We start from the raw sequence: 9,143 nt of genomic DNA, 5'->3' as shown, positions 1-9,143 counted from the left end.
TTAGGTAGATAAGTTTTGCTACAACTTAGGCTCAGTCAAGTATTATATTTTCGCAATTGAAGTACCAGAATAACTTCTTTTACCTGGAAAGGTGAGCTGAAACTCTGAAAATGTAAACATAAATTATTTACATAAACACACCTGACTAATGTTCAGTTTTCTGCAGCGGTAAGTGTGAGCAATATATTGGACTAAAGCCACCTACATGCAGGTAATGCAGCCATGACCTAATGAAAGTTAATAGCTTTCTTGCAATATCGCTTGACAACAATCTTGAATTTTTTTATATAAATATGGTCTGGTTGCATGAGATTGTAACAAAATACATTGTATTTTGCCAATAGTGTGTCTCTGTCAAGTTTTGTTCTTATACTGTGTTTAACTTGCATTTGGGATGACAACTACAGAGTAATACATCGGTAGCAAAGGCACTCATTACATCGAGGAGTAGACACCTCATGCAAACTAGTGAAGCAGGGCATTCTGATTAGGGGTACGAGCTGTTGTACGCCAAGATGAACAAATCGATCAAAAAAGACTGTTTATTCAAATATCTCAAAAAAAGTTAAAAATTCTTATTTCATTTGCAGAAACTTGGCTATATGAATCCGAATTTTTATTTCATCTGTACATCAAAAATAAATCTTTATATTTCACTGAACCACAAAGAACCACATTTCCATCAAATTTATATCAAAGAAGAAGCAGAATAAAGTAGAAGATCATAAGTAATCTGTTTTTTATATGTTGCTGCTGTGTGAAACCGTTCAACTTTTTTGTAGAATGATCTTCCAATAATATATTGTTTTTATATATTCTGATTGCGTCTGTTTTTTATTAAATATTCATTTTTCATATTCATATTTTATATTCATATTTATTTAGTTTTCCATGTTATATTCCCAAATAGCCTTTTTGTTTCATTCTAAAAAAGAGATTGCCCTCCTGAGTCATAAGAGTGATAACAACGAGTAGGGAAGTTCTGTCACAAAGCTTTCATCTAGCCAAACATATGTAAGAAGGGCTGGTGAAAAAATATATGATTGCTGTATTTTGAAAACATCTGATTCTAACAAAAATTATGTTATGTGTTACTAAATTATATTTATCTTACAATACAACAGCCAGGTTGCTATGCTGCATTTTTTGACGAAGTGTTACAATTGCAAGATACTTTCAGTTTCTTGAAAGTTGAATGTATCGACGCAAGATTAAGGAAATTTTTGTATACCTATTTCTCAGAAAGTCAGGGACCGCGCGTGAGGTCATTTATTCAAGCATAAACCCACCTGGTATTCAACAGAGAGGAATGATCTTATTTAGCTACCAAGCTTCTCTACCCGTTGTCGATTCTAGTGAGAATATTAATCTCTTTAATTCATGTTTTCTTAACCTGATAATTATGGCAGTAACCCACTTCTAATTACTCAAGCAAGACAATGCACGCGCGAGGCCTGCATACAAGGAGTGAATCGTAGCCTTGCGCTTAGGACTATTATAATAAAAGCCACACTCCGTGTGTGAGCGCAGTTGAGCGAGAGAAGGGTATACGACTCCTTTGACTCTCTTCAAGAATTTAGTGATGACTCATTTCGTGCATAATTAAAGAGAGAAATGCTTGTACTCTCCTAGCTTTTAATTTTAGAGGTAAGTACCGCTTCTTTACAATACAATTACCTTGTTCAGTTCATTCTTAACTCACCTTAGATTGTAATGTATTTTTATAGTTGCAATTGTTATTCATGATGACTTGTTCTTAACCTTCCCTTCTAAATAAACTAGAATGATTATCGCAGTTAAATTCTACTTTTAAAATAAGCACATTTTGTATGACTCTCGTCTGTGTGAAATACATATAGTAAATTTAATTAATTATGGGTCATCAAACCATTTGAACAGTTTTAAAAATTTTGCTTAAAGCAGTAGCCCACATAGCATTCAATTTTAACTAAAAACATCAAATACCTTAAATTCTGAGCTGCATTGAGTTACATGATGATTATTAAAAACAACTGAAATATAGGAAACCATGGCGTACAATAACTAGAAGGATAGCCAAATGTTATTGTCGTAAGGGATATATTAGCGCCTTGTCTCAATATTGGACTGCTTTTAGCCTTAAAACAGGCACAGGAAATACTCAGAAAAGTCATAGCTAGCGGAATCATTTCATCTATAGAAATAAAAGAAAAACGACAAGCTTCATCAGTCTGTAAACGTCAAAGCGCTTTGTTCAAGGTGTTGAGTTTGTTGATCTACAGTTAAAACCAACCGACAAAAGCACTTAGAAAGCAAATCAGAATGTAGGTCAGAAGAGGTAAGAATTAGAATACTATGCTGTTTTAAATCAATGACTCAGGAAGACAGCCAAAATAATTGAACAGGTAATTGAATGGCAGCAGTGGCTCAACTCAATCGTGTAATTAAGCTATTGAATAGATGCATTATCGAGCACGAGGATAATGACTTCACTACTGTATGCATTCCTGCTGCCTGTCAATTTACCATATGTTAATGCCACTACATAAGTCAGCATGAGTGCTATTGACAGCTATAGTTGGAACAACAAAATTAGTTTGCACCTCAAGACCAATGCCAATATTTGTGTAGAATATTTTATAACGCAAGTTTTATAGTTTTCTCTCGATAATTGTTTAAGTTCATTAACTAATTCACATGGATATATTAATCATAACATATACCGCTTACTTTAATATTGTGAAAACTATTAAACCAAGAACCTTTTAAGATCACTTCTGGAACCTCTTGGCGAATAATAGGCAGCAATGTATTTGACAAATCTCATAGGTGGATATCTTAAATATAACATATAAATATACATGGCCATATAGTTAATAGGATATAAATTATCTATGTGACATTATATGTAGACATAAATGAAACACGGCGTACACCTAGGTACACATATAATAGACAAGAGGCATTCATAGTGATATATTAGACAGGCACCTAGGTAGACATATATTAAAAATGACACATACATAGGTAGACATGTATATATATATAAATAGGATACATGTACATAGGTAGACATGTATCTATATAAATAGGATACATGTACATAAGTAGACATGTATATATATAAACAGGATACATGTACATAAGTAGACATGTATATATATAAACAGAATACATGTACATAAGTAGACATGTATATATATAAACAGGATACATGAGTAGACATGTATACATATATCGAACGCCACACATAGGCAGACATATAGCGTACATGTAACTCATTCACGGTGCCTCGTTGACAAGTAAACTGAATAAATCCTGGCATAATAAGGGAAGAGGTTCCCTAGCAAATGTAGGGCTAAATCTGTGTTTTTGTGTCCACAAAAAAATGAGTTAATCTATATGTTAGCTATTTTAATTAATTAGTTTTTATGTTGAACAACGGCTGCCAATGGAAATATATGTATGAGGACACGAGCGATGAGAGACTAGTCGTAGAAAAGAAGGCTAGACATGACTGTTTTTTACCAGAACTGTGAGGCTGACCAATTAAGAGAAACCAAAAAGAAATTATGGGTGAAATGCGAATGTGGATGCCACCAACATGGCTAATGTGTATATTCTTCTGGACTGGTGCTGTACTCGTCTCCACTGGTGCTATCCTTTTCATACGAGAGTTTCATGAAGAAGAAGCTACAAAACAGTGAGTATAAACCGATTCATCTTTGTATTGCGCTTTACGACATCACAGCATAAAAATAAAATGGTGCCAAGCTTCTGATCATGGTTTACTCGGATGGACTTCTCCAGGTTAAGCGTTGAACTCAATATCTAATTGAGATACCACTAATTGGCATTGGCAAAATACTAATCACCATGAGCTATGCTTACAGCCTTTGTTACTGAGTTAATTTAATCTAACCTCGCAATAATGTTGCTATTATATAGAAAACATATGAGGATGCCAGGTTTTCAGAGGCATCAAATGAAATATGGCTAGATGCTAAGTTAACTCGCTGGCACGTGTCAAATCACAGCATAACACAGCGTGTAACCTTTTAAATAGAGTAATTAGAAACAACATGATGAGTTTCAACTATGTACTATGAGAATGTAATGTCCTGACTTTACCTGATGACAACCGCAGTAGTTCCCTATGTAGAAACCGGCATGTTATTTGCCAGGTCGGCAGCTTATTGAGTTGAGCTGATCTTTTTATTTATAGACTACAACACTGGGTCTGTTTGATAGGCCTGTGATGGTCCTACTAACCGCCAAATGATATGCAAATCACACAAATGTAACCAAACGGGCACATTTAGTTAGTTTTTGTTTACAGCTAGCTGTGATTAGTTAACAGTTGGATAGGTTTTAATTACATGCCATTATTGGCTTTGTGCAAATTAAAGCAGTTCTATTCAACTCAGGGAATACTTTATATGGAATATACTTAGTTTTCTTGTAGTTCAACCCGCAAACAATGTTACAGCTTATAAAACATGCAAAAGTTTATATTAAGAAAAAATATGCTGAAAATTCAACTGTAATTGTAGAGCATTCCTAGTCTGCGCCGTTGTGTCCACAGTCATCGGCTCCATACTGCTCGCAGTCTATTTCTTGTTCTGCACAATATCCTTCATCTGCTACTGCGGTTATGAAGTACAAGAAGACAAATCCTTACGGACTACATACGCTGCGTAGAGCGCAGGAGACTAAGCACTTTATCATAGCTTTACGTGCCCGTATTTATTAACCATCCATCTCTATAGCAATTCTCATTCTGATATTATTTGTGTGATACCTTTTTCCCTCAAACAACCTGATTGCATTGTGGGTGAAAACTTCACCTCAAAGGTATCTTGAGATGTGTGTGAAGTCATGTAATTAGATTGTCTCAGTAAAAATAATCCATATACATGCCTTTTGCATTTTTTGATACATATACTTTTATATAAAGCTATTCCCAGCCTGAGTCGTGTTTAAAGATCTCTGCTGTTTACCCTTTATTTGCAAAGTCAACACTACACACTGCACAAGCTCATTGAAAGCATACAGGTTGTGGCAGATATGTGCCACGTGCTCCCATAAAGAAGACTTATATAGCCGATCAGTGTTACTGTAGATACCTTACAAGTGTTGTAATCAGGCCTACTATGTCAAATGATGACTTTCTACTGCCAACTACAGAACAGTATGTGCAAGATACATATACAACAGAATAATAAAAGGATGAATTAGAGTCATTTGAATATGCTTTGGATATTTTTTTAAAAATCATTCCGAAGATGTTTTCTCACATTTTCCTATTATTGGTTGTTTTAATGTAAAAACAAACTTTGCTTGCTTCATTTTTGCACCACTGCTACCACTCGCATTAGTCTTTCTGAGATCCGTGATTTAAATTCAAAACTAAAATAAGAAAGTATGAAACACTGTTTAGTAACATTTGAGCAACGAAGAGTTAAACTAAATTAAGGAGCCCTGCGCGCATATGTACTGATTTACATAGTGCAGCTGGAAGAACTTTCAGATGTTGTGTTAAGAATTACTTAAAACAGTGAAACCTCTTCTTAGAAATTATTCTAAATTTGAATTTTCAGGTTACAATATGTCTTATCTTAGAAGTATTGATTAAACTTACGAAATATTTTTTAGACACGAAAAAGCGAATGTCCTTTCACCTTCCATTGCTTCCAAAAACAAAAAAACAAAAAAGTTTCCATTTTACTGTGCGATTTCATTTAAATTTTATGCACTGGTTTTGAATTTAGTGGATGTTAATTCTCACGCATGACAATTTCTTTAAGCTGCCAACTGCCTCCCTTCACTGTCGTATAATTTGGAGTTATTATATACCTTATACAGAGTAGGACAACTTTAGTTTCTAGCAAGTTCTGTGTTTTCTGTTTGACGACAGTTTTAAGTTTGTGCTGATGTAAACCCTTTTACTTACACTGTTAAAACAGTTATTCTGAACAAAAACAATCAAGATAACAATACAACACCCGCCTCTGTCTGCGGCCCCCTACTTCTCAGTCTTTACTTAGTCTTGTCCAGACCGACCAAAAAAGGTAAACAAACCATTCACAGTTTATATTCATCATCTTTTCCTTCTTCTTTCCCTGTGTACTTTTTTGTTTATTATGTAGTAATATAATCCTACCATAAATCTGTTACAGATTTTAACTATTACCTGTATTTATAATTTATACAAATATTATATCTGAGTGTTGCAAGGCTTGGAACAGGTTAAAGAATTTATAGGATAAAATGCGTTTCTACTTCCGAAGGGGTTTTTGAACCAAATGAATTTCTTAAGTAAAGGTACCACTGTATGCTGAATGAAATATATGAACAAATTTTGTCACATACCACAAAATTTGTATGTTGGGGTTATTGTAAGTCAACATGTGGCTGTAAAATCTAAAGCTAGCTAAATCAGCAGTTTTAGTTCTTAGTGAAATAGCTGACGACTACCTTACCTTACCTTATGCTTAACCAATATATCATGTTGCCAGTACTAATAAAAATCGAGAGTGCCTGGAAAGCAAAATGAAGAAAACAAAAGCCAATGTAATCACTCAAGCATTGAATTATGTTCCTTGTGGAACACTGCTAGCCCATGAAACATTGTCCTGCATACCGGGTTTTATCGATACAATAGATGCTCCCATAACTTAAACCTCCATTCACATACATTCCACATAACATAAAAATTTATCTGGTCTTCCCTTCGTAAGAAATTCCATATACCGTGAGATCTCAAGTTGGTGCCATTTCTCAAATCAGATTTGAAAAATGAGAATTCCATTGTTAGCAGGAAAATATCTTTTTTCCCGTTGCCACCCATGGGATAGAAAATGGTGTATAGGGTATCTCTATTATATATATACTGTGTATTTACAATATACTTTGTATTTACGATATAATAATACCCTGGCAGTCTAGTGAGAAATCTTCAAATGTGCCAATTCAAAAGTAGTTGCACAATTGTTCAAAAATACAGTGAGGCAGTCAATGGGTGGGTGCTGCTAACCAATGGGTGCTGCTGTTAGTGTTTGTCTACCAGGCTGAAGGTCACGAGTAACAGTCTCATCGAAAGTGATATTTTATCGTAACCTCTAATCCAGGCTTCAGACAAATAGATGGACAGACACCGCTTGTGTAGTAAAGACTAGGTGAACGTCCGGCGTTGCCTGAGTAATAAAAAAGTCTTTGCACAAAATTTTTTTTATTTAACATATACAGCAGTTACCATTCTACTTCATACCACAATAAAAGTGTTTTGCGCATTTCTAATAAATTGAAAGAGAAAAATTGAACAACTGTAAAGGTGTTTAAATGTAAATGTGAAATAATTAGCAAGTACTGGCTAAATAAAATCTGTTTTGCTACGATTACAATGAAAAATGATTCGGTAATGATACCATCATAACAAAGTGAAACAAAAAAAATCATGAATGCGTTGAATTAATTATAACAATTAATGCATAAAAATTGTGTATAAAAAAGGTTACTGTTGCAGCAGAAACTATCCATCGAAATTTTGAATACAAAGATACTGGTACAATTGTAAAAATGATATATTGGACTGTCTTTGTGTGAAACTTTGTCTGACCGAACGGAGAGAGGGAATGTAGAAGCAACACCTACCCGAGATAACACAATTGTCTACACAAAAATATTTAGCTTTTACAGATTTAGCCATCGAACTTTATGAATAACACGTGGAATGACACATTCGAAATTTAAACTGTACATTTGAAAATTACAAGTTAAAAAAATAGGTAATGGTAAAATAATTGGCTTTTACAGAATTTAAAGAAAAAATGTCTAAGGTAATATTTAATTAATGATAACGTGCACATTCGCAAAAAGGATATAGAGTGTATGATAACAGCCATGGTAATGGTGAGAACCGCTGTCTTGTGGTTATGTGCACTTGTTAGTAGCATTGAATGTCGCAAGTTCCATTCTGGTACGAAGGTGATTTTTCGCTACTAAAACCTTATCACTACAATTGGACAGACGAAGGACATACGACAAACAATGAGATTTGCATTGGAAATGGAAAGATATATATTTGTTTTACTTTATTCTAGACATACAATTTTTTTCTTCGTGGCATAAACAGTGCTGTCTAGAATAAGTGGACAAATCAATTTAAATTGATACCGAAAGTATGCGCTACACTCAAATTAATGTGAAATTACCATGATCCTGCAGGATTGGCACACTACCATCGACACTGTCGATACCAATGGTATCTAAAGTCCGAAGAAAAAGGCTTTTAGTGGGAAAAGCGGGGAAAAAGCAGGAAAAAGTATGAATACTTTCAGTTTGCAATAACAGTTGAGCTATAGTTTGCTAAATTAAATATATTAAAACTTTGATTTATAAAACAATTTTATAACTCAATTTTTAGTAATAATATGCAAATGTTGTAATATATATATAATGTACAATAGACGTATACCATAGAACATTAATTTTCAAGTTATGTGTAAATAACAAAGCACATAACTGGCTATATTGAACAAACTATGATGAAAAATATGTAAGAAAATGATAATTGTAACCACGTGCGTGATTATACAAATAGTATTTTAGCACCTTTCACCAATCTGTCATGGATACCACGAAGTTGTCCGTAGCATGCCACAAGTCTTGCAGCTTTCTTTGCAACCAGGCGATTACACAGCTTTGCACAGCCAGTACCAAAATTACTAAAAACCGCCAGCTTGAGGTACTTGGGCATGAGCAGGCGTGACTGCTTGCCGAAAGCTTTGAAGTTTGCCTTCATAGGATACCAAGACGTCATTCATAAGTTCTAACAGGCATAAGTTCCACCCTAAGAGGAACTCACTGACTGGTTCTAACTTCTAAATAATCCAATTGCAATTTTACTCAAAACTGTGTCCAAGCGAGTATTTTCCAACAATATCTCATTTTTGGTAACAATAAACTGTATTCATAAACCAAATTGCAGACAATCATCATAAATAATTAACTAAGTCTGAATATAATTCGAAACTTCTCACTTTATCCCAGTTATTTCCAGATTTTCCCGCTGTTCCGGGAAAAATTTTTCCCATCCAAAATGCCAATCCTGTAATTCTGGACCTAAACCAAGTAAAAATGATAAGGAAATGGTTATTGATACT

The 9,143-nt window shown here is 34.2% G+C and overlaps 1 long non-coding RNA gene across 1 annotated transcript; it reads left to right on the top strand.

The window, feature by feature from the left end:
* The first annotated feature begins 1,526 nt into the window (after positions 1 to 1,526).
* On the top strand, positions 1,527 to 4,951 carry LOC137385444 (uncharacterized). Its single transcript, XR_010977772.1, has 3 exons — positions 1,527 to 1,647; positions 3,511 to 3,682; positions 4,533 to 4,951. It is a non-coding gene; the product is annotated as an uncharacterized lncRNA (long non-coding RNA).
* The last annotated feature ends 4,192 nt before the right edge of the window (positions 4,952 to 9,143 follow it).

Source organism: Watersipora subatra, chromosome 1 (assembly GCF_963576615.1).
Source record: "Watersipora subatra chromosome 1, tzWatSuba1.1, whole genome shotgun sequence".
In the NCBI taxonomy this organism is placed as follows: domain Eukaryota; kingdom Metazoa; phylum Bryozoa; class Gymnolaemata; order Cheilostomatida; family Watersiporidae; genus Watersipora; species Watersipora subatra.
The sequence above is the reverse complement of the archived record's forward strand: the minus strand, read 5'-3'. Positions and strand labels throughout refer to the sequence as shown.